The sequence below is a fragment of the Carcharhinus amblyrhynchos genome, chromosome 10, assembly GCF_965287045.1.
Source record: "Carcharhinus amblyrhynchos chromosome 10, sCarAmb.v2.hapA, whole genome shotgun sequence".
Taxonomy (NCBI): domain Eukaryota; kingdom Metazoa; phylum Chordata; class Chondrichthyes; order Carcharhiniformes; family Carcharhinidae; genus Carcharhinus; species Carcharhinus amblyrhynchos.
Genome location: NC_137333.1, coordinates 93,945,449 through 93,966,606, shown reverse-complemented (window position 1 = coordinate 93,966,606; position 21,158 = coordinate 93,945,449). Strand labels below are relative to the sequence as shown.

Genomic DNA, 21,158 nt, shown 5'->3' with positions numbered 1-21,158 from the left:
TGTGTGGAGTTTGCACACATTCTTCCTGTGTCTCTGTAGGTTTCCTCCGAGTGCTCCGGTTTCCTCTCTCAGTCAAAAGATGTGTGGACTAAGTAGATTGGCCATCATTAATTGACCCTTAGTTTCAGTAGGATTGGCAGAGTAAATACATTGGTTTACAGGGATAGGGCCTTAGTGGGATTGTTGTTGGTGTAGGCTCGATGGGCCAAATGGCTGCCTTCTGCATTGTATGGATTCTATGAAAGATGCTGTCAGACCTGCTGAGATTTTCTAGCATTTTTTTTCAGATTCCAGCAGTAGAGCCAGTAAAGCGTATCTTCCAATCAATTTTCTCAATCAAAAGACTCTCCAACGATCTTGGTGACAGATTCTAGCAATCCATTAGAAGTACTGCAAGTGCTTCTTCAATTGTACCTGCTGCATTCTTAGTGGATTTCCATTTCCCCAGCCCTCTGAAGGCTTGATTCATCCTTTGATCCTCCTGGAAGCACTGAGGTGAAGGGTACCACTTTCCTGCCTAAGTCAAAAATAACTGATTGAAAGTGGCATCCTGTGATCAGAATCACAGAATCGTTTCAGTGCAGGAGGCCATTCAGCCCATTGTGTCTGCATTGGCTTTCCGAATGAGCATTTCACCAAGCAATATTCTCCTGCCTTCTCCCCAAAACCTTTTTATTTTCAAATATTCATTTAATTCCCTCTCGAATGCCTTGATTGAACGTGCCTCCACCACACACTCAGGCAGAGCATTCCAGACCCTAACCGAGTGCTGTGTGAAAAATTATTTTCCTCATACTGCTTTTGCTTCTTTTACCAATTACCTTAAATCTATGCACTCTGGTTTTTGATCCTCCTGTCACTAGATACAGTTTCCTAAACAGGCCTCTTGTGATTTTGAATACTTTGATCAAATCTCATCTCAGCTTGTTTTCCTTCAAGGAGAGTATCCCAACCTTCAGAACTGAATGTACCCACCCCTGGAATAATTATTATAAACCTCTTCTACACTCTCGCCAAGATTTTCACATCCTTCTTAAAATGTTGTGCCAAGCATTGCACACAATATTCTAGCTGGGGTTTAATTAGTGTCTTATGCAGGTTTAGTATAACCTCGTTGTTCTTGTATTCTATACCCCTATTAATGGCATGCTTTAACTGCCCTCTCAACCTGTCCAGCCACTTTTAATGACTTATGCACATATACGTCCAGGTTCCTCTGCTCCTGTACTCTCCATGTTCTTCCTATCAAAAGGAATCACTTCACATTTCTCTGCATTGAGCTTCATCTGCCAACAACTCATCACCCATTCCACAAACTTATCCGCATCCTTCGAAGTTCCTACAGTTTCCGCCTCAAAGTTTACAATGCTTCCAAGTTTTGTATCAGCGGCGCATTTTGAAATTGTTCACTGTACATCAAGGATCATTTATATCAGAAAAAGCAAGGGTCCCAATATTGACACTTGGGGTGCTCCATTACAAACCTTCCTCCAACCTGAAAAAAATCCACTAGTCTCCACTTCCTGTCACTCAGCCAGTTCTACATCCACGTTGACACAGTCCCTTACCAGTTGCTTGAGAGTTATTTTAAATGTAGTTAATACCATGATGGATAAGCCCATCCAATTTCCTTTTCAAATCAATGATTGTTTCTGATTTTACCATCCTCACAGGCAGCAAGTTCCAGTTCATTTCCATTTGCTGTGGAAGACTATGACTCTAATCTATATTAAAGATTTTTGTTCTGAAGGACTTGGTTTCACTTTGGTACAGATAGTCAGAACCACAGAGAAATCAGATGTTTCATCCATTGGATGGCTCTTCCATCCACTCCTTCGCTGGAGTATAATCAGGATCAATAAAGGCACGCAACTGTCCTTCAGTTATGGGCTGATTTGTACTCAAAAGCCCAGCTTTTGGTATCTGCAACTGAGATACAACACATGAGCTGATCCCTGTTCCATATTTGTCATGGAAATAACATGTTACTTGTTCTTTGTCTCATATCTGATCCACAGTGTAAGGTTCTATGAGGAAGCCTCGTTAGGTGTAAAGAAACCCAAGTTTCTAATACACATTGATGACCTGGATTGAGAAGCTCAATGCACATAGGTTAAAAAAGGCACAAAATCAAAGAAAGCCATCTTAACACCACTAAAGAAAGATGAGGGATAAGTGTAAAATGGCAGATTAAATTTGACTGTGAAAAGGACAAGACAAAAAGAGGAAGGAAAGGTGAGCAATGCATACATTATTGCAGTGAATAAATGACACACACAGTATATAGAATAAAAATTCAGTTTGTGCTGGTGGCTAAACTCCACGAGTCTCCTCCCATTCCACTTATCACATCTCAGTTGACAGCAACCTGGAAGTTGTGTTCAGCACATCCAGCCTATGCAGAGCAACAATCAACAAAGCTAATAGAATCTTGAACTAAATAACCAGAACAGTAGAATACAAGTCAGGCGCATCACAATCAAACTGCAGAGATTCTGGTCAGATTGTATCTTTAAGTGTTGTGCTTAGTTCTCGTCTTTTTTTTAAGCGCAGTGAGTGGTTAGGATCTGGAATGCATGGAGTGCGGGGTGAAGGAAGATACAATTCTGGCTTTCAAAAGAGAATTGAATAAATACCAGAAGAGAGAACAATCTACAGGAAAACAAGCTGAGTTCGTACAGACAACCAGCAACATTGCTTCAAGAACTGAGTCACCATATTCAGCGAATATCATCGACCTGTGAACAAAATAACGCTAAAACCAGTGGTGAGAAACACTGCATGCAGGTCACATGAATGCAACATCAGACTGTGAGATTCAAAAGTGTCCACTTGAATAAAGTGTAAATGTGGAGACAACGGGAACAGATTCAATTGCCCCTCAGAGCTGGAAACTCGTGCAGTTTTCCCCAACGCGGGAGTGACTGCCCACCAGCTCTATTGTGGAAAGGGACTCACCCCACTGACTGACACACCAATGTATTCAGAATGGGGAGAAATTCATTCGCCTCACAGTCAATGGAAAGTGATTCAAATCGATCATCCTATTGATTGTAAGACAAAAGCAAAATACTGGAATCTGAAACAAAACAGAAAATGCTGGAAAATTTCAGCAGGTCTGTGGAGAGAGAAACTGTTTAGATATTTCACTTGTGGGAAGGGATTCACTTTGTTTTCCCACCTGTTGACACTTCAAAGAATCCACATTGTGAACAGTTGCTTTAAATACTCAATGAGAAAAGCTTAAAAGTTCAAAGCAGCTGAAGCACAATCCTCACTCAGAAAAAGCAGTTTAATAATAGAATACCCACAGTGCCAGAGGCCACCATTCAGCCCATCATGCCTGCACTGACAACAATCCCAGCAAGGCCCTCTCTCTATAACCTCAGATATGTACCCCACTAATCCACCTGACATCCCCCCTAACACTAAGGAGCAATTTCACATAGCCAATCATCCTGAATGGTGGTGGGAGTGGGAGGAGGAATGATCCCACATGCTGAGGTGACTGTGGAGCTGGATTCTTCTGTTATATCACAAAAACATTAGAATTAGATGGATAAGCCCTTCAGCCTGCTCTTATCATCAAGTTATTTAAAAACATGAATTTATGCAACACCTTTCATGGCCTCAAGACAAACCAAAGTGCTCTGCAGCCAATGGAGTACCCGAAGTACTCTGAAGTGCAGTCACTGTCGTAATGCAGACAAAAAACCAGCAACCAGCTAGTTTCCACAGTCAGGTGATACCAGGCACCTCGTCTTTACTCGTGTTGATTGAGGTATAAATCCTGGCATAACTTCCCTCTTCTTCAATATAGTGCATGGGATCTTTAACATCCACCTGAGAGGATAGACAGAGCCTCAGCTTAAAATCTCATCCATCTGGAACTCTGTCTTGAAAAGAGTGGTAGAATCAGGAAACCTCATTGCACTGAAATACTTGGATATGCACTTGAGGTACTGTAACCCACAGGGCTAGGAACACGGAGCTGGAAACTAACATTTAACTGGATAACCCATAGTGGGCCAAATGGCCTTCCGTACAGCAAAGCTTCTTATGCTCCACAGTCAAGAAAACAAAAGGGAAACATTCAAACGTTAGTACAAGTGTAAAAAATAGGCACAAGGCTAAGTATCCAAGACCCGAGTTAGACTTTTCAGTCTTAAAAGGAAATGGGCAGAGAAGTATTCATGTACAGTTAACAGTATAGAAAAAACACATGTATTAAATGACTTTGAAGTAAAACTGCATGTACAAAATGAGGAAACATGGATTCAAGCTGGCTGATGAAGGTCAAAGTTTGGTCAAATATCAGGAAATTCTTTATGTAGACCGAGTTAATGATGAAAATCCGGCAACCACTTTAGATTCCACTTGATGCCGCTATGGAAAGATTGTAGGGTATTTATGGAAGGATGAACTAAGATGAATGGCCTCTCTCATCTTTAATTATCTTGTGATCTGCAAGAAAGATCTGACTCAAATTGATTGTACATTTATCCAAAACACATCATTGCAGCTTTGATTTATAACATACTAAAAGGAAACTGGCTTTTATATTCATATTCATGGAACCAAGTTTAACTGACAAGTAAGCCTGAGATGTCTATCTATTTCTGGCATCTACTTCAAAGGCTGTTCTGCTATTTCAATGCGAAACACACTGCAGTTGCTATCCCGAATGACTATTGTACCCATAGAATTAATACAGTCTGAAAGGGAAAGGCAACAGATTCCTGAACGTAAAATGGTAACCAACTGCAAAAATAACCCAAAGCTATCCTCAGGAATCAGAAAATCAAAAGTTGAGACTGCAATCCACAGCCTGGAAATTCCTCATTACTTTTACAGAATGATCCATTATACCCAGCCAAACTGTTCTACAACCAAGCACAAAAACAACTGGCAGACGATTGCCCCAACTTCAGCATATTAAATTTTATTAAATTATTTCTATTATTTTCCTATTGGTGCAGGAAATTTAACATGGATACTTTAAGTTATTTGTCACTGAAAAGTACTGGAGGCAGTACAGCTTGGCATACATAGAAGTGGGTGCGGTCTTCAAAGTCAATTTCAACAGGGACAGAGGCAAACAGTGGAAATGAAACCCAAGTTTGGCAAAATCTTGCTTGAAAGTAGTCTTTAACTGCAACCTCAAAAACTCTTCACTGAACATAAGAACATAAGAAATAGGAGCAGGAGTAGGCCATCTAGCCCCTTGAGCCTGCCCCGCCATTCAATAAGATCATGGCTGATCTGTCGTGGCTCAGTTCCACATTCCCGCCCTCTCCCCATAACCCTTAATCCCCTTGCCTATCAAAAACCTATCTACCCGCGTCTTAAAAATATTTAGCGACGCAGCCTCCACCACTTCAACGGGCAGAGAATTCCAGAGATTCACTACCCTTTGAGTGAAGAAGTTCCTTCTCAACTCCGTTCTAAACCGCACCCCCCCTTATCTTGAGGCTGTGCCCTCTAGTCTTACTGCCCTTTCTGAGTGGGAAGAGCCTCTCCACCTCTATCTTCTCCATCCCATTCATCATTTTATATGTCTCAATGAGATCTCCCCTCATTCTTCTAAACTCTAACGAGTACAAGCCTAGTTTATTCAGCCTCTCCTCATAGTTCAACCCCCTCATCTCCGGTATCAGCCTAGTAAACCTCCTCTGCACTCCCTCCAAGGCCAAAATATCCTTGCGCAAGTGCGGCAACCAAAACTGCACATAGTACTCCAGCTGCGGCCTCACCAGTGCCCTGTACAGCTGCAGCAAGACCTCCCTACTTTTATATTCAATCCCCCTCGCTATGAAGGCCAGCATCCCATTCGCCTTCCTGACCACCTGCTGCACCTGCAGGCTGGGTTTTTGCGACTCATCCACAAGGACCCCGAGGTCCCTCTGCACCGTCGCGTGCTGCAGTTTTTCGTCATGTAAGTAATAGTCCTTCCTACCATTATTCCTACCAAAGTGGACAACCTCACGTTTGCCAACATTAAATTCCATTTGCCAGTTCCTGGCCCATTCGCCCAGCCTATCTAGATCCTTCTGCAGGCTCTCCACACCCTCTGCACAATTTGCCGTTCCACCAATCTTGGTGTCATCAGCAAATTTCGACACCATACACTCGGTTCCCTCCTCCAGGTCATCTACATAAATGGTAAATAGCTGAGGCCCCAGCACCGACCCCTGGGGCACTCCACAGTCATCAATCGCCAATCCGAATAGCACCCACTGACCCCCACTCTCTGCCTCCTATTTGACAGCCAATCCTCTTTCCACGCTAACACCCTACCCACAACTCCATGCCCCCTGACCTTCTGTAATAACCTCTTGAGGTACCTTATCAAATGCCTTCTGAAAATCAAGAAACACCACATCCACCGGCTCTCCTCTATCCACCGCCCTAGACACATCCTCATAGAACTCCAATAAATTCGTCAGACACGACTTCCCCTTAACGAAACCGTGCTGCGTCTGCTCTATCAAACAATTCTCCTCAAGATGCCTCGCTATTTCCTCCTTGATCACGGATTCTAACATTTTACCTACAACAGACGTTAAACTAACCGGCCTATAATTCCCTGCCTTTTGCCTGCCACCCTTCTCAAACAACGGTGTAACATTAGCCGTTTTCCAATCTTCTGGCACTTCCCCGGAATCCAGCGACATTTGGAAAATAATCACCAAGGCATCCACTATCACCTCCGCCATTTCTTTCAGAACCCTTGGGTGCATTCCATCCGGTCCTGGGGACTTGTCCACAATCAGTCCCTCCAGTCTGTCGAGCACTGTAGATTGTGGAACCTTAACCATGTACAAAACAGTTGCCGCAGACTCAATAATTTGAGATAAGGGAATGGTAAACTGATGCAAATTTTTTTTATATTTAGGGAAAGTTAGCAAACTGCAAACTAGAGGGGTTTATTGCTCTTTTCACATTACATATTCCATCATGCAGCTATTGATTTTATAAGGGTAACTTTGACTGGCTAGACGAATGCAAAAGGTGGTAGAATCACTTCAAGGTAATGGGGTAAACTGGTGGAGGTCAAAAATGTTATTTCCTAGAACTAGCTATGTACAAAGATTTGAATTTAGATAAATTTATGATAGTAGAGCAACCCACTGCAGTTCACAGGAATATAAAACAAAATGGAATAGATGGCTAAAAGATTGGTCAAAGTGGTAGGTTTTAAAGATCGTCTTAAAAAGACAGCAGTAGCAAGCCAGAGAAGTTTAGGGTATGAGCTCCAGAGCTTAAGACATAAGAAGCTTTTTTCAAGAAATTAATTTATGCAATTGGCCAACATTTATCGCCTTTCTCTAGTTGCACTTGAGAAGGCAGTGGTGAGCTGCCTAGTTGAAGTGCTTCAGTTCCTGAGGTGTAGGCACACCCACAATGCTGTTAGAGGTTCCAAGATTTTGATCTAGTGACAAGTGAAAGAACGGCAATATATTTCTGTCAGGGTGGTGTGAGATTTTAAGGGGAACTTCCAGATGATCATGTTCCCAGGTATCTGCTGCCTTTGTCCTGGCTGGTAGTTGTGGGTTTGGAAGATGCTGCCTAAGGAGCCTTGGTGAGTTCCTGCAGTGCATACTGTAATGTAGGATGCAAGGGTGTCTAAACTTCGGCTCAACCTAGGGCGGCAAGGAGACATGACTGAACCCAATCCACTGTTCAGCAGTGGGGGAAGGGGTGAATGTTTGTAGAAAGGCGTACCAATCAAACAGGTTGCTTTATCCTGGATGGTGTTGGTCCAGCTGCACTCAACCAGTCAAGTGGAGAGCATCCTATTACTCTCCTGAATTGTGCCTTGTAGATGGTGGACAAGGTTTGTAGAATCAGGAGATGAGTTAGTTGCCGCACGATTCCTAGCCCAAGAACCTGTTCTCTTACCACAGTATATACATGGCTAGTCTAGTTCAGTTTCTGGTCAACTCGAATCCAAGATGTTGACAGAGGGGGAATCAGCAATGGTGATGCCATTGAACATCACTGGGCAATGGTTAGCTTCTCTCTTGTTGGAAATGATCATTGCTGGCACTTGTGTGGCACAAATGTTAATGACCATTTGTCAGCCCAAACCAGGATATTTTCCAGGGTCTTGATGCCATACTCAATAGCAATGCCCAAGATGTTGATAGTGGGGAATTCAGCAGAGATAATGCCATTGAATGTCAAAAGGTACAGTCAAATGCTGCCTTGGTCTAGGGCAATCATACGCTTAGATTTCAGTTCTTTTGTCCATGTTTGAACCAAGGCTGTAACGAGGTCAGGAGCTGAGTGACTCTTGCAGAACCCAAACTCAGCACCAGTGAGCTGGTTACTGCTAAGTGCCGTTTGGTAGCACTGTTGATGACCCCATCCATCACTTTACTGATTATTAGGAGTAAGTGGGTGGGCGGTTAGGTTTGTCCTGTTTCTTGTGTACAAGACTATACCTGAGCAATTTTCAGCATTGCCAGGCAGATTATTGCAAATGTTTCAGCCTTTGTTTTTGCACTGATATGCTGGGCTCTTCCATCACTGATGGTGAGGATACTTAGAGCTTTCTCCTCCCGTTAGCTGTTTAATTGTCCACCATAATTAATAACTGGATGTGACAGGACCGCAGAACTTGGATCTGATCCATCGGTTGTGGGTTCACTTAGCTCCATCCAATAACTACAGCTTATGCTGTTACATCGCAAATAATATAGCTTCACCAGGCTGAAACCTCATTTTGAGATACGCCTGGTATTTGCTTCTAACATGCCCTCTTGCACTCATCATTGAACCAGGATTGATCACCTGGCTTGGTGGCAGAGCGGAGGATATGTTGGGCCATGAGGTTACCGATTCTGGTTGAATAGGATTCTGCTGCTTCTAATGGCTCACAGCTCCTCATGAATGCCAGATGTGAGTTGCTAGATCTATTTAAAGTCTATCCCATTTAGCAAGGTGGTAGTGCCACCCACCATAATGGAGGGTATCCTCAATGTGAAGAAGGGACTTGGTCTCCATAAGGATTGCGCAATACGCCCTCCCACCGATACATCAGCAAGTTGGTGAGGACAAGGTCAAGTACATTTTTCCCTCTTGCTGGTTCCCTCACCATCTACTGCAGACCCAGTCTAGCAGTTATGTACTTTGGGTAGTTCGGCTTATGGTGGTACTGCCGAGTCTTTCTTCATGATGGGCATTTAAGTTCCCTACCCAGAGTACATCCTGTGCCCTTGCATACTGCTTCCTCTAAGCGGTGTTCAATGTGAAGTGTCGGCACCATTGCACAGTAGTTAGCATTGCTGCATCACAGCTCCAGGGACGCAGATTCAATTCTGGCCTTGGGTTACTGTGTGGAGTTTGCATATTTTCCAGTGTCTGCGCGAGTTTTTTCTGGGTGCTCCAGTTTCCCCCCACAGTCCAAAGATGCACAGGTTAAGTGGATTGACCATGGGGAGTGTGTGGAGTTACGGGGATGGGGGGGAGGCCTTGGTAAGATACTCTGTCAGAGAGTCAGTGCAGACTCTATGGGCCAAATAGCCTCTTCTGCACTGTAGGGATTCTATGATGAATGCTGCTTCATCAGCTGAGGGGTAACTGCATGTGGTAGTCAGCAGGAGGTTTCCTTGCCCTTGTGCCTTGAGATTTCATGAGGTCCAGAGTCGATGTCAAGGACTTGCAGGGCAACTCCCTCCTGACTGTAGATCATTGTGCTGCTACCTCTGCTGGACCTGTTTTAGCCAGTGGGACAGGACATACCAGGAATGGTGAAGATGGTGGCTGGGACATTATCTGTAAGATCTGATTCCATCAGTGTTGCAATTGCTTGACTGGTCCGTGAGACACCTCACCATATTTTGGCACAAGCCAAAGGGGGGGGTTTTGCAGGGTCAACAGGTTTGGGTTTGCTGTTGTTTCCTGTGCCTAGGTCAACATGGGTGGTCCACCTGGTTTAATTCCTTCTTGCTTTCTTTGTAGCAGTTGCATAAAACTGAGTGACTTGATAGCCACTTCAGAAGGCATTTAAGAGTCAACCATGTTGCTGTGTGTCTGGAGTCAAGACCTAATAAGGCCAGCAGGTTTCCTTCCCTCACAGACATTGGTGAACCAGATGGGTTTTTCTGACAATTGACAACAGTTTCACTTAATTCCAAATTTTTCTTTAGCGTTCAAATCCCACCATCTGCGTAGTGGGATTTGAATCTGGATCTGATGGATTACCAGTCTAGTGACAATACCACTGTGTCACTGTCTCGCCTGAAGAGGCCAAAATTGGAGGAGTGTAGATTTCTGCACCTGGGTAAAGATGTTAATTAGCTATTTTTAAACTTTGAGCCAAGTATAACAATATTTTGATCCATCTGGTACAAGGCAACTGCAGTAAGGTGCAAGGTTGCCTCTTTACAACTAGGTGTGGCTCTTCTCTCATGGTTGTGAGTTGCAATTTTTAAAACTGCTCGCTGTTGCTTGTGAAACCTTGCTGTGCACAAAGCAGTTGTTATTTAATCTGACAAAACTGCACCAGACAATTAAGTTAATGTGAGATGATTTGGGACATTCGAAAGTCACAAGAGAAGACCAGACAAATCTTTTTTTGCCTTTAAAGAGGGTCCACACACTTTGGGAATGGTGGGGGGGGGGGGCACAAACAAGGAAAATGCGTAGGAAGGATGCAGTGAGAATGGCAAAGGCAGAAAGGGTGAGATGAGAATGATGTGAAGGATGAAAAGAATGGGATAGGTATGGCACGGAATGGAGAATTAAAGTAGTAGTATTATCGTATTATACTACTGCAAATAGAGTTACTAATTTCATCTCAAATGTTTTACAGATCTTTGTTAATTCTGACATTCTCCTTTAAATTTTTCTGTTCCAATTAATGCAATTTTTATTTTTCAAATCCCGTAACTATATCCTCCTATCCTTGGAATAATCCTGATAAATTTATGACAGACTTTTCCCATGGTTCTAATATCCTTTCTACAATGGGTTACCCAAAACACAATCATGGTCTAACATGCTTTGTACAGACTCACCATCAAAACTGCATTCAATGTGCAGTATATTTTAACCCATGATCACATTTTATCCTTTTTATCCATCAGCAACAATCAGCTTTATAAAGCAATAAAAGCAAACTACTGCGGATGCTGGAATCCGAAACAAACAGAAAATGCTGGGAAATCTCAGCACGTCTGATAGCATCTTTCATAGAACCCTCACAGTGCAGGAGCAGACCATTCAGCCCACTGAGCCTGCCTCAACATCAATCCCACTCAGATCATATCTCCGTAACCCCATGCTTTTACCCTGCTAATCCCTCTAACACTAAGGGGCAATTTAGCATAGCCAATCAACCTAGCCCACGCATCTTTGGAGTGGAGGAGGAAATCGGAGCACCCGAAGAAAATCCATGCCGATATGGGGAAAACTGTAAACAGCACATATATGGTCCCCTGAGGCTAGAATTGAACCCAGGTCCCTGGCGCTGAGGAAGCAGTGCTAACCACCGTGCCGCCATGCCACGGATGAGGACTATCCAATCTTGAAATATTAACTCTGCTCTCGTTCCACAGATGCTGTCAGACATGCTGAGACTTTCCAACATTTTCTATTTTTGTATGAACATTATAAAACGATTTACTTACACCTCTAAGTCCCTCTTGTTTTCCAGTCCATTAAGAATCTACGTAGCTCCCATTTCTACTTTCTACATATTTTATTACTATCCCACACATCCTTCCCCTCTTTGAAAAATTTGCCTTATTTTCTCAAACATGCATTTGTGTTATTCCCCAGCGGTCAATATACCTTTCTGGGAATGATCAGCAATACAAGTTTAACTTGTGCGAATCATCTGTAACTTTGCTTCAATACACATATGTGCAGCAGGGTGGTATGTGACATGACAAATTAGGTTTTGCTGAACCAGCAACAATGCAAGATAGTACCTGTGCAAATTTGAAGACTTTCACCAAATTTGAAAACGGAGTCTTCAGTATTCAGTTAATAAAAATGATTTTAGCAACATCCATAAAGACCAGTTCAAATCACTCAAAGTATAAAAGTACAAAGTTATGAAAAATTTGCCAGAAGTATCCTCACTACACTTCAGATATTGATGCAACCATGCCCTGTGCAATAGAACTTGGGCAACCCTCAGGTTCAGGTTAAGTGGCAAGTAATATCCAAGCCACACAAGCGCCAGGCAATGACCATTTCCAACTAGAGAAATTTTAACAATCTCTTGTTGATATTCAATAGCACTATCATTGCTGAATCCCTCACCACCAACATCCTGGTAGTTATCACTGACCAGAAACTGAGGTAGGTCAACCATGTAGACACTGTGGGTACTAGCGCAGATCAGAAGATATAAATTCTGCAGTGAGTAACTCGCCTGCTGATTCCCAAACGTCTGTCCAGATGGAATACTCTTGCCTGGACGTGTGAAGCTCCAGCAACGCTCAAGAGGTTCAACACCATCCAGGACAAAGCAGCCTACTTGATTAGCCTCCCCATCCACCATGTCAAACATTCACTCTCTCCTCCACCGCCACAACCGGTGGAGTATACCACCTACAAAGGTGCACTACAGCAATCCACCAAGAATCCTTGACATCACCATCCAAACCTCCAACCTTCACCACTTAGGCACAGGAAAAGGGGCAACAAGTGCATGGCAACACCATCAGCTGAAAGTCACACACTATTTTGACTTGGAATTATACTGTCATTCCTTTATTATCGCCGTGTCTGGAACCCTGTCCCTAATAACATGTTTGTACACCTATACCAGTTGAACTGTTAATGCCTCAAGGAGGTGACTCATCAACAGCTTCTCAAGGGCAATTACGGACGGACAACAAATTCAGCCCTTGCTCCCATAACAGGAAAGAAAAAGTGAAGAATATTGAGGATAACACACCTAACCACACTGTGCATAGTTCTGGACTCCACGTTACCAAAAGGTTGCAAAATCACCTGAAAGGTGCAAAAAAATTCAAAAGAATACTAGAGATTACAACTATTAGGTTAGACGGAAAATGTTAAGGCACCTATCTCTAGAAAAAAAACATTTATAAGTGCCTTTTAGCATGGTCAGCATAATACATCAATGCCATGCAAAACTCATAAGCTACTGTTATTTCTGGCACATTACCACAGATTTAAAAAGAAACTTTTAAACATTTGATAACCAATTCCATTTTAAGGTTGGAACACATCTAAAGCTTGAAATAAGTTGTACTTCAAAACCTGAGGCACAAGTTGCATCTTCATTAACCACAAACTGCTCTATAAATATGGGGCCAGCTTACATATTTGAATTGATTTATTATTGTCACATGTATTAACATACAGTGAAAATTATTGGTTCTTGCGCACTACACAAAGCATACCATTCATGGAGAAGGAAAGGAGAGAGAGTGTGCAGAATGTAGTGTTACAGTCATAACTTGGGTGAGAGAAAGATCAACTTAGTGCAAGGTAGGTCCATTCAAAAATCTGATGGCAGTAGGGAAGAAGCTGCTCAAGTCGATTGTTATGTGACCTCAGACTTCTGTATCTTTTTCCTGACAGAAGGAGGTGGAAGAGAGAATGTCTGAGGTACGTTAATTACGCTGGCTGCTTTGCAGAGGCAGCGGCAAGTATTAAGAGAGTCAACAGATGGAAGACTGCTTTATGTGATGGTTTGGGCTACATTCATGACCTTTTGTAGTTTCTTGCAGTCTTGGGCATAGTAGACAACCTAGCCCCTTATTTAAAAAAAGCTTTCATTTTCCACAATGTCATACATCTTCTTCACATTGTATTAGGAACAGGGAACATTAGTGCATCTGTACTTCTTCCTCAAATTATACTATTCATTTGATACCTGAAGCATTTAATAAATATTCACGGTGATGTTTCCTGCTTATCTGTTAACAAGCATTGTTCACATGATGCTATCAGCCTTTGGGGTAAAATGTCACTAACTGTGCCATTTTGGAACTAAGCTTAATTTTTGCAACTCTACTGGTGTAGTCAAATTAAAAAAGTAATTAAAAATATTAGCAAACTGGAAATATCTGGCATTTCTTTAGGTCCCCCGTTCCAACAAATAATTCTGTCATGGGCTTACTTTCTAAACAAACAAGTACTCAGTCTTCAAAGCAATCTCCCAGATTTCCCAAATACACTCATGAGCTATTAACTTTAATATAGCAAAACATGATATAGCGTATCCAAAATAAAAGACACTGTAGAGTCAATTAAAGGGTAAAATCAACTTCAGGGGATGATCAGAAATTACTTAAGCTTGGTCTCGCTTTCTGACCTTCTTTCTGAACCTTTATAGGTTTATGGTCTCATACTACGCTTTCTATTCTATATTTACTTCACATAATACAGTAAGGACCTGTGTAGATTCAGTTATTTTTGCCAATTCATATAATCCTACTCTAGACTGCACTTTATTCAATCATAGAACCCCTCCACTGCAAAAGAAGCCATTCAACCCATCGAGTCTATACTGACTCATTCACAGGAATCTCCCCCCCAGCCTATCGTTGTAACCATACATTTACCATGGCTAACCTATTTAACCTACACATTTTGGGACATAAGGGGCAATTTAGCATGGCCAATCCAACTAGCCTGCACATCTTTGTACTGTGGGAGGAAACCAGAGCACCCAGAGGAAACCCACGCGGAAAAGAGGAGAATATGCGGACTGCACACAGACAGTTACCCAAGACCAGAGTTGAACTCAGTCCCTGGTGCTGTGAGGCAGCTGTGCTAACCATTGTGCCACCATGCACCCACTTGAAAAATTACAACATGCTAGTCTACTGATAATTCAAGGTTACTTTGCATAAAATTTTAATTAAACAATGTAAATAACACAAGCAGCAAAATTTCAGACTTCAAGATATTGTGTTTCAAGTTAGCTCAAAGTTATTTAACTCAAATCAAGAGACATAAGAAAAAATACTTGCACTTATTTGGTTCTCAGGCAGGTTCAGCACCCGGAAAAGGATGTGTGGCCAGTGAGATATTTTTGAAGTGTTGTTCTGTACATGGTGTTAGAATAACTAAGTACACAACTGACAGAGAACATGAAGTCTTCGCAGATACTAAACATGTCAGAACAATGCAGAGCAGAAATCTGCAAAATGCACCTCAGTAAGTTAAAATGTCTAATGTTTGGGTCATATAACAATATAAATATTACATCTAGTTCTGGTTACCAAAAACTCAGGTAGACGCTGTTTTGACAAAAGGTCACAGAGCTGAAATGCGAACTCTGATTCTTGCTACACCTGCGGAATGTTTCCACATTTCATATTATTCAGATTTCTGACCTCTACATTATACTATAAGGAAAGACTGAAGATGTATCTATCTTTGAGGCACATGATTCATTAGGAAAGATTAAAAAGAAAAAGTATATTACGAGGAGGATAATTTTTTCATTCAGAAAGTGGTGAGTGTCTAGAACAAGCTGCCAAAGGCAGTAGTAGAGGCAGATACAATTTTATCTTTTAAAAACATTCAGACAGTTGTGTAGCTAAGATGCGTATAGAGGGATATGGACAATTGGGACTAGTTTAGTGGTTAAAAGCTGGACTAATTGGCTGAAGGGCCTGTTTCCATGCTGTAAACCTCTATGACTCTATGAGAGCAAGACAAGTTGATACACCTTCCAACTACATAAGAACATAAGAAATAGGAGCAGGAGTAGGCCACCTAGTCCTTCGAGCCTGCCCAGCCATTCAATAAGATCATGGCTGATCTGTCGTGGCTCAGTTCCACATCCCCGCCCTCTCCCCATAACTCTTAATCCCCTCTCTTATCAAAAATCCATCAACCCGCGTCTTAAAAATATTTAGCGAGGCAGCCTCCACCACCTCAACGGGCAGAGAATTCCAGAGATTCACCACCCTTTGAGTGAAGAAGTTCCTCCTCAACTTCGTTCTAAACCACCCCCCCCTTTATCTTGAGGCTGTGCCCCCTAGTCCTACTGTCCTTTCTGAGCGGGAAGAGTCTCTCCACCTCTATCCTATCCATCCCATTCATCATCTTATACGTCTCAATGAGATCTCCCCTCATTCTTCTAAACTCTAATGAGTACAAGCCTAGTTTATTCAGCCTCTCCTCATAGCTCAACCCCCTCAACTCCAGCATCAGCCTAGTAAAATAAGTAAAAACTAGTAAAATAAGTATCTAGAAATGTTTCATACATAGCAATGAATGTATGGAATTGTCTCCCAAAGACAACAGAAAAGGCAACAATCTGGAATTTTCAAAGAAACACCTAGATACCACAACATTCAAATTTTAGGATCATTTGGATTTGACGGATAACTTAAAATGGACTGAATGGCCTTGCTTGTGCATAATTAGCTTGACATCATGAATCAATAGCTGCTGTATGCTGCACTTTCACCACTTAGAGCAACAACTTGCTTGTTTTCTAGTCTATGGCTGCATTAAAGTTTATTTATAATTTTGCATCATACATCAAAATGTACATGTCCAAACAAAGCAAATTTCTGTACAAATTTTAGAATGCAATACACAGTTTTGCAGCACAGCTCTAGAATAAAGGCCAACCGTAATGTCACTTTCATTCCCAATGTACACTGTATCAAATAATGACAATCTCCCACAATGGCAACAAAAATATATTACAAAGAAGATTCCTCTATAGATATCACACGATTATTGTTTATCACTGCAAAATATTAAAACTTCCTCCTTGTGAAATAGAACAAAGAGAAAGGCAAACATCATTTTCAGTCAGGACATGCAAAGTTGAGGTGCACAAATATCCTTCTCTTTTCTCCTAAACAATACAGTGCCAAAACTTGATAGATGGACTAACAGGTTTAACCAGCAATTGTTATAACCCCTGCCACATATCATGGCACCACCACCCTTCAATGCAACACTGTGTCGGCTGCTCATCTTAACAAGGATGCATTTAAAATAAAGGGTACAATTCTAAAGCTGGTGCAGGAGCAGTGTGATCTTGTTGCAGAAACCATTGAAGGTGGCAGGACAGGTAGAGTGGTCAAAGCACACAGTGCCCTAGGTTTTATCAATAGGGGTGTAGAATACAAAAGCAAGGAGGTAGAGATCTGGAAAACACTGCCAGAACATGGAAGCAACAGGTTTAAATAAGACATTCAAAAAAGTAATCGGATAGCTATCTGAAAATTAAGAACGTGCAGGGTTACAGGGAGAAAAGTGGTGGGAAATTGACGAGATGGTGTGGACGTGATGGGCTGAACGGCTTCCTTCACTGCAATAACAATTTTGTGAGGATTGGGAAAAACAAAATCATAAACAATTAATAGCAATTTAGTAGTATTTGTTTAAGCAACACTGTATATTAATTAAAATGTACATTTGAAGCAGCATGACCTTACAAACTGTGTTCAGACAAATGTAATTGTCTCCACCTTTCACATTTTTAACCACTATGTTACCTGTGCTAAAGGAAATAATAATATAGAATTCCTACAGTGCAGAAGGAACCATTCAGCTCATCGAGTCTGCACCAACTCTCCAAAAGAGCATCTTATGCAGGCCCATCTCCTGCCCTATCCCCGTAAACCCACACATTTGTTCCACTAATCTCCCTAACCTACACAACTTTGGACACAATATGCATATCATAATCCCTATAGGGCAGGAGACGACAATTAGGCCCATCTAGCTGGCACCAACAACGATCCTTCCCAAACCATCTCCATAATCCCACTTTTTTTGCTCTGTTAACCCTCCTTACACTAAGGGACAATTTATCATGGCCAATCAACCTAACCCTCACATCTTTGGACTGTGGGAGGAAACCAGAGCATTTGGAGGAAACCCACACAGAAATGGGGACAATGTCCAAAGTTCACACAGATAGTAATCTGAGGCTGGAGCTGTGAGGCAGCTGAAGCAGCAGTACTAACCACTCTGTCTCAGTGCTGCCCATCTATATGCATAGATGATACAAAACAGTAAGACCAATCAGAAAGCAATTTAAATGCCAGAACTTCACATTCCACATATAGGTATACCAAATGCAATACTGTTCAAAATAATAAGTTTCCTAAACCAAAGCTGCTCATAATGTAAATGCACATAAAAATTGCCTCCACGGAGTCAGCAAAAATAAATGTAACTACGTGCAACTGGACCAAAGTGCAAGAGGTAATTAAGAAAAAAAAATCACAACTCTATATTTTGAAGTGTTTCTCCATAAAACTTATAAAAGAGGATGAAAATGAATGTATTGTCTCGCCACACAGTTGACCTTTACTTTAGCTAATCTGCAGTTGAGTACATTTTCTTCACCATGAAAATAAAATGTGCTTTATACAAGGTCAGATTCAAGGTTTTTTTGTCATCTTAAAACATGGTTTGAAAATTAAACATGACAGAGGAAAAATGCAGGAGGAATTTTGCACTAACACACACATATAAAACGGGGCGGCAAGTGCCAGTAGAGTTTATTTATTAATGTCACAAGTAGACTTACGTTCATGCTGCAATGAAGTCGCTGTGAAAATCCCCTAGTCGCCATACACCGACTCCAATTCGGGTACAGTAAGGGAGAATTTAGCACGGTCAATGCACCTAACCAGCACATCTTTCAGACTGCGAGAGGAAACTGGAGCACGCAGAGGAAACCTACACAGACATGGGGAGAACGTGCAGGCTCCGCACTGACAGTGACCTAAACTCGGAATCAAACCTCAGTCTCTGGCGTTGTGAGGCAGCAATGCTAACCACTGTGCCACTCACCTATACATAGGTTATGCAAAACAGTAGATCAATCAGAAAGCAGTTTAAATGCCAGAACTTCCCCATTCCACTCTCAGGTATATCAAATGTAATATCGTTCAGAATGATAAATTTCCTAAACCAAATCTGGTAATAATCTGAATGCATCCATTCCACTGGCCAGCAATAAAATTTGCCTCCACAGAGTCAGTAAAAATAAATGTAACTTACTACTGGGATATTGGGCCAAAGTACAAAGAGTAATTAAAAATCACAACTCTCTATGTCAAGGAAGTGCTTTTCCATAAAACTTATGATTCCTTACATACAGGGGATGAAAATGAATGTATTGTATCGCCACACAGTTGACCTTTATTTTAGCTGAACTGCAAAGGAGTACATTTTTTCAGACTGTGGGAGGAAACCCATGCAGACACAGGGAGAACGTGCAGACTCCACACAGGCAGTGACCCAAGCCGGGAATCGAACCAGGGTCCCTGGCGCTGTGAGGCAGCAGTGCTAACCCACTGTGTCACCGTGCCGTCCAGGGATAGACGTGAGGGCAGAATAAGGAAAGCCCTAACAAGGGCTCAAGGAGGAAGGCAGGTCCCTGTCAGCAGAGGGATTCAAGGTTATTGGGGATGGACTGAGGGTGTAGTTGGGGGGGCGGCTCAGGCCCTTTCCTCCCCTGGGGTACTGCAGGTGTCCTTCTGCCCGCAGGAGGCTCGGTGCTTGTTCGCCCCCAGGGAAGAGTGTGATCTCCTGCGGGAACGGGGGGGGGGGGTGCCTGCGGGAGGCGGTGTCTCCAAAGCCCAGCCACAGCGACTCTTCCCTCACCTCAAAGTCCGGCCCTCCGGACCCGGCAACCCGCCCACTACCGCCGCTTATTTTATACCCACACACACACCCACCCCCTCCCTTCATTGACTCACCGCCTGTCCCTCGCGGTACTGCCCACCGTCCCGCTCCTCATCCTCTCTCCCTCCTCACAGTCCGCTCCTTATCCCACCTCCAACTGACAACACCACCGTATCAGCCTAGGCCGCCCCGCCGACTCCTCCTGCCACAGCGCCACCTACTGCTCGGGAGGCCGGCCTCCGACTACTCCTCCTGACACAGCGCCACCTACCGCCCGGGGGGGACCTCCCAGCCGAAAATGCAGCGCCCCACTCACTAGATTTTTGTCACCACTTGGCCATGGTGATGTATGTCAGGGCTGCTGCAGATGAAAGGGAACACTCTCCCCTTCTCCTCCCTTTCCCTTCCCCTCCCTCCTCCCTTTCTCTTCCCCTTCCCCTTCTGGCAGCACAATGGTTAGCACTGCTCCCTTACAGCACCAGGGACCTCGGTTCGATTCCCAGCTTGGGGTCACTGCTTGTGTGGAGTCTCCCTGTGTCTGCGTGGATTTCTTCTGAGTGCTCCGGTTTCCTCCTACAGTCTGAAAGATGAGCTGGTTAGGTGCATTGGCCATGCTCAATTCTCCCTCAATAAACACTGAGTGTGGTGACTCGGGGATTTTCACAGTAACTTCATTGTAGTGTTAATGTAAGCCTACTTGTGAAACTGATAAATAAACTTAAACTTCCCCTCCCTTCCCCTCCATGCATTGACTCCATCTACACTCCTCACTATTCAGAAAATCAGCCTGCATAATCAAGGATCCCACACACCCTGGACATGCTCTCTTTCACTTCTTTCCTTTGGAAGAAAGATACAAAAGTCATAGAATATGTATCTACTGACTCAAGAATAACTTCTGCCCTGCTGCCATCAGACTTCTGAATGGACCTACTATATATTAAGCTGACCTTTCTCTATGCCCTATCAGTAACTGCAACACCATATTCTGCACCCTCTCCTTTCCTTCTCCCGATATAGTCAATGAATGGTATGTTTTGTCTGTAAACAATACTTTTCACTGTATCACAGTACATGTGACAATAATAAATCAAATCAAATTCTCCCTCCATCCACCCACCCACACACACATGCAGACACTTCACCTGCAAGTTTTCTTCCCATCCAAGCCACACATTTGGAACTGTACCTGACTGGGTCAAAATCCTGGACCTCCCACACAATACTTGTGGGCATACCCACACCTGTGGATGACAGTGGTTCAAGGAAGAGGTCCACTGCCACCTTCCCAAGGGCAAATGGGAATGGGCAATAAATGCTGAGATCGTCAGCAATGCCCGCATCCTATAAGCAAATAAAAATTAACATGCCTTTCAAAGAATGGTTTTATATATGATCATCCCGCCTTTCCTGGCATCCCAAATTCTTCCATCTCATAGGACATGTTTTGGAAGAACAATCACAGTTGTAGTCTAGAAAATGTGGCAGCCAATCTGTGCACAGCAAGACCCCACAAACAACAATGAACAGATCATCAGTATCAGTGATGT

The 21,158-nt window shown here is 42.8% G+C and overlaps 1 protein-coding gene across 4 annotated transcripts in view; it reads right to left on the bottom strand.

Moving 5' to 3' along the window:
• The window catches only part of nipa2 (NIPA magnesium transporter 2), a 53,866-nt gene extending 34,070 nt beyond the window's left edge, over positions 1-19,796 (bottom strand). For 2 of the 4 annotated variants that reach the window (XM_080197618.1, XM_080197617.1), the window contains exon 1: positions 19,683-19,796. The gene's annotated coding sequence lies outside the window, so the exon portion shown is untranslated. Of the gene's footprint in view, positions 1-18,505; positions 18,796-19,682 lie in introns of those variants that run through there. The other 2 variants (XM_080197620.1, XM_080197619.1) reach the window with 2 other exon arrangements.
• Between the last annotated feature and the right edge of the window lie 1,362 nt (positions 19,797-21,158).